Source organism: Prionailurus bengalensis, chromosome A1, assembly GCF_016509475.1.
Source record: "Prionailurus bengalensis isolate Pbe53 chromosome A1, Fcat_Pben_1.1_paternal_pri, whole genome shotgun sequence".
NCBI classification, from domain to species: domain Eukaryota; kingdom Metazoa; phylum Chordata; class Mammalia; order Carnivora; family Felidae; genus Prionailurus; species Prionailurus bengalensis.
This window is the reverse complement of record NC_057343.1, coordinates 54,072,177-54,077,642: the sequence shown is the minus strand read 5'-3', so window position 1 is coordinate 54,077,642 and position 5,466 is coordinate 54,072,177. Positions and strand designations below refer to the sequence as shown.

Below are 5,466 nucleotides of genomic sequence, written 5' to 3'. Positions count from 1 at the left end.
ATGTACTGAGTTCCTACTCTACTGCCAAATGCTCTGATAGATGCTGGGAATACAAAGAATGCTCAAATGAATACACAGAAAGAAGGGAGAAACTAGTACATACACAATGAATTAAAATATAATGAAGTAAAAATTACTATAAGGATGCGCATGAGATTGTTACCCAGAATATGCACAGAAGGGCACAGGAGGAGCTGCCCGGAACAGGTGCCTCCTGAGCTGTTGAGTAGGTGTGTAGGGGGTGGAAGAGATAAAGGCTGTTCCAGGCATGGGAACTGCATGTGCAAAGACACAGGAACCCTAGAGAGGATTACATGAAACCAAACCAGGAAATGTTCAGGGAGGATTGCCTTAGGTTGCGGATGAAAGACAGAGGAGCCAGATCAAAAACAGTCTTTGCAAGTCTATGCTCAGGGGTGTGAATTTTCATGCTGTAAATGGCTAGGATCCACTGGAGGGTTTTAATTGTGTGAGCGACAAGATCGGATTTGTTATTCAAAAAGCACACTCCGGCAGCAGTTCAGTGGGTGGAATGGAAAGTGGTTACCCTGGGGACGAGCAGACCCATTAGGAAGCTGTGACAATCATCCAGGAGAGAGAAAATGAGGATAGTAGTTGGAGGAATGAGCAGATTCAAAGACGTTTTGGAAGCAGAACTGATGGTCAGGAGAGATTCACTGGATACAAACACTGAACAAAAGGAACAATCAAGAATGGCGGTCAGATTTCTGGCTTTGACATCTAGGTGAATAGTAAATCATTAATCAAGATGTAGCATACTAAAGACGTAGCAGATTTGCAGAATATTATGCGTACATATGGAATGAGCTGAATTTGAGGTGCCTCTGGGACTCCCAGGTGAATATACCATATGTGGTTAATATATTTAGAATTCAGAAGAGAGATTATATCTAAAGATTTAAGAGTAATTGTGAAATACTCTGTTGTTGAAGTTTTGACAATCTCCAAAGCTACAAGATCTGGGTACCATTGCTTCTACCCAATTCATTTGCACCATCTCTGAAGGAGGTACTAGCTCAAGCTTTGTTCCAAAGTACAAATTAGCATAGCAGCTCAGTAAACAATGTCTCTGAGCTTCTGGAAAGAAAGATGTTCAGTCACCATAAGGCTCAGAATTAATGAAAAGTCACAGAAATAATAGCTCTATTCTCCAGTTGCTTTTGAACCTCAAATCACTCTTTGGCAACAAGGTAAGAATTTACAGAAACTGCTGAAAAGATCTTCTGGTAAATAGAGCAGCAAAAAGAGTTTGTTTGTAATATTTGTTCTAAACAATATATGTGGTTAAATTTTGAAATTGCTAGTTCACATTCCTGACCTGAATTCCTTTTCTAATTGGAAAGTCAATTTTGATTTTGATTGTAGGGTATAATTCCTTTAGAAAAATCTCCTGTGAAGTTAGTTCCTTCTCATTATGTTTTTTTTTAACCAGATAAAATTACAAGAATTAAATGATATGTGCTATGTAATGAATGCAGTTTGCCTATGCTTTAATGAGAAAACAGTTCCTGGGGGGAAAATATTTTTGCTCAGTTATGGGCAAACACCGACAACATCAATTGAAAACCCAATGAAAACTGTTACTTCTTTCCAGGTTGGATAGAAATGACCATAATGTAAGGCCAGAGCATTATTGTTATTAATGCTTGGAAAAACACTAATAATCAATAATTCATCTCCTAATTGTGATAGATATGAAACAATCAATCCCATTGTTTTTCCTTTCCCATCCCCATACTTCCTAGTTGGGTCACAGTGGGAAGAGGAAGGGATTCATTTGTCACAGTGTATGTTTTGCCACCAGCGTGAATATCAAACCTCTCTGTAGTGTTTGAGAGAAAGGAAGGAAACTAAACAGGGGCTTGGCATATTTAATCTTCTCAAAGTTTTCAAGTAAATCTATTCTACGAATACACAGAGCTAATAAATTTAAGACCATTGAAACAATAATACAAAACTATTCAGGAGTAATTATGACATGATAAATGTTCCATAAGTATTTGATAGTATTATTACTAATTAGATCTCCATTTTTTACCTGAGGAACCTCATACTCAGGGAGGTTAAATATTTATCCAAAGTGATATAGCTAGTAAGGGATGGGTTCTGATTTGGAAGCCAGGTTTCCTGGCCTCCAGAACTTATGCCTTTTCCATTATTCTATACTGCCACTTAGTGACAAGTACATTTCGTCCCTATTGAAAATAATACTCTCTTATAGTTTATTCTCACGGAGATACTCCTGAAGTTGGTAGATGAAAAAAACTTGACTTCTAACCCTTGAGAGCTGCTTTCAAATAATCTTTCAACTTACCGGTGCCCTAATGTTCTCATTTGGAAATGAGAGATGTCATTACTGCCCTTCTTTATCAATACACTATGCAAGATAGTATATTACAGTTTCTATATTGTAGCATCCATATACATTATCTCATTTGGTTTCAAAACAGAGCTAATAAAAACTAACAGAAAGCACGTGGAATTTCCAGTTTCACTAAGTGAATACAATTCTTTGAGGGTCAGTTTTTTCACTTATAAAACTAGAGGTGAATTCTCTCGGGGTCTTTTAACATTCTTATAAAATGATGTTGCATATGGATTATTCCTAAGTTTAGATGTAGAAAAAGCTCAGAGAAGATCAATGATTTCCCCTAAGAATGTTCAACAAATAAATTATGAAGTCCTAGGACCTGGGTTTTTGACTCCTAATGTAAGTCCCTTTCTACTCCATTGAACTACATATTTATTCTGATAGGCAAAGAAACCATAATGATGCTTGATATGAGTGATAATTTGACTCATCAGATGATTGTTTTTGCTTTTAGGTAGATTGATAAACTTCAGGGTAATTAGCATCTATAGTTGCTAAGCTGAGATCTGAGTGACATTGGTGACCTGCCAAAAGAAACAGTTGGCACCAGACTTTGTGAGTTGCCTTTCATCAGCAAGCTTCACTTTAAAACACTGAAGTCCACCCTGCCTGTACCTGAATTTCCCTCTTGAAACAAGTAACTAGTGCCATCTTTCTCTTGAATTGGCTGGCACTGCTGTGATATCAGTTATCACGTGATATTCCAAAAGGCAATTGTGATCTCTGGCATCAACGCGTTGGCAATCCACTTGGAGAAAATGCAGTTTGATGTTAAGCGCCTGGCAGTTTTTATCGTAGCTGGAATGAACAGAGGGGTCCTTAAGGCACCCGGAATACCCCTGAGTACTCTGTAATGCTACTCCATGTCGAAACTAGGTGAGAAGTCCCCAAAACTCAGGTTTGACAAAAGCAGAGTTTCAAATTATCAAAGCTGGCTAGAATTGGGGAATCATCCAAATTAACCACTATATTTTATAAATGAAGAAATCTGTCACCATTTGTCTGGGCAAAGAAAAAAGGGATTGGAGCTAGAGTCTTCACTGGCTAATTTGTTCTGGGAACCATAGAAGTTAAACGGATGCTGGACAGACACCAACTATACGAGAGACATCATGCATTTTCTAAATATGTTGGTGTTCCTCCATATAAATCCAGACTATTTTGGTATTGCTTCATAAGCAAGTATTCCAACTTAGAAATGTTGAAAACCAATAGAGAAGTAACAGAATGCAGCAGCTCCTCCTTTCCTTTCTTCCTGTCACTATGTCTGCATCAGGTACTTCTCTGATACAGTCTTCACACTGTCATAATTGACTACGACCTTCCAAAAAAAGTCAACAAAGCAACTCACAGCCTACCTGCTGTAGTCCGCGTATAATTCACATGCTGAAATCCTACTCCCCAATGTGATGATATCAGGAGGTGGGGCTTTGGGGAGGTAAGAATGAAGCCCTAATGAATGGAATTAGTGCCCTAACAGAAGAGAACCCCGAGAGCTCCCTCACCCCCTCTGCCATGTGAGCACAAAGAGAGAAGACGGCCATCTATATGAACAGGGAAGTGGGCTCTCACCAGACACCAAACCTGCCGGTGCCTTGATTTTGGACTTGCCAGCCTCCAGAACTGTGAGGAATAAATTTCTGCTGTGTAAGCCACATGCTCTATGGAATTTGTTATAGCAACCTGAGTGGACTAAGACACTATCCAGGTTTTTCTGATAATGTTTTCTCCCCTCTTTCCACCCTGACAGTACATCTTTCTCAGTTGCCCTGTGTCACTATCACCAGGCTGCTTTTGACTTAAATAATGGCAAGAGTGCAAGGGCTTTGGGGACAATTAATATATTCTCTATTGGATCTGTTTCAAAGACAGAATAGCAATTGTCTTAGAGAACAAAATGTCACAATCATCAAAGTTATGCAGTGGAGGCTTTTCTATCTCCAGCTCAGAAGCCTTCCCTGCCCAGCTACACTTAGTCACCCTGGATGCACGCTGCTCCCACAGTGGTCTTCCACTTACAGCTCCAACTGGATGAAAGATGATGGGAAGGGACATTGCTGGTCCAGGGAGTGACTCTTCCAGAGTGAAGAAAAAGAAAGTGGTTCTGAGAGCACTACCTAAGAAAGATCTAAAGCTGTTTGGTATGGCCAGAAGAATATGATTTTCCTGAGTGACCTGTTGAACCAGTCTTATTACTCTGTAGTCTCAATATATACATCTGGAACATAATTCCTTTCCCAGTACCAGGACAAGTGGGTGGGACTGTCTAACTCTCTATCCCTCCTTCTACTCTTCAAACTGCAAGATACTATTTTGTGTGTCTTTTCTTTTTTGAAGGCTGCCCTTGATGCTCAGCATAACCTGAGCTCACCTGGATAAAGGCATGGTTTAGGAGAGGGTACTCGGAGAAACAGTGCCCTGGGTCCAGAGCTTCCAGGACAGGGCCAGGCAGCAAAGTTTAATAAGGAAAGGCTCATCTGATATAAATAATTTAAAAGACGGAATTCACAGTGGCCTGAATAGAAAGTGAAAATGCAAGCATGCTGCTTCTCATGGACGGCAAAAAACACTGGCATGAAAAGTCTTGTTTTCTGGTTAATGAATTAAAGAAATAATCACAAATGGGATATAGATCCAAGTGACCACATCATGATTCACTCATTTGTCCATGATGAATAAATTACCTGTTTTATGACTGAGCCATTCCCCAATGTGACATTAAAGTACCGAAAATTGTTAGGGATTGTTCTTTCTAGAGAAAGATGATGCTACTGAGCCACCAACAATGCTCAATGTTTTCAGCAGTGAGAAAAGATTTGCAACATAACAGATGAGAACTATTTGTATGTGCTGATCTATATTTATGAATCAGAGAACATCCCAGGGGAGTTTTAGCTTCACTAGTAGGGGTTTTCAATCCTCATCTCTATCACAGCAATTCCCATACTGTGATGTGATGTGATGTGATGTGATGTGATGTGATGTGATGTGATGTGATGTGACAATTCCCATTCCTTACACACAAGAAGGAATACACAGGTTTGATGAAACTCAAAAATAACTAGTGTTTGATG

General features: G+C 39.4%; 1 long non-coding RNA gene across 1 annotated transcript; it reads left to right on the top strand.

Moving 5' to 3' along the window:
* The first annotated feature begins 469 nt into the window (after positions 1-469).
* On the top strand, positions 470-5,037 carry LOC122483889. The gene is made up of 2 exons (XR_006297491.1): positions 470-1,211; positions 2,847-5,037. It is a non-coding gene; the product is annotated as an uncharacterized LOC122483889 (long non-coding RNA).
* Positions 5,038-5,466: the final 429 nt, after the last annotated feature.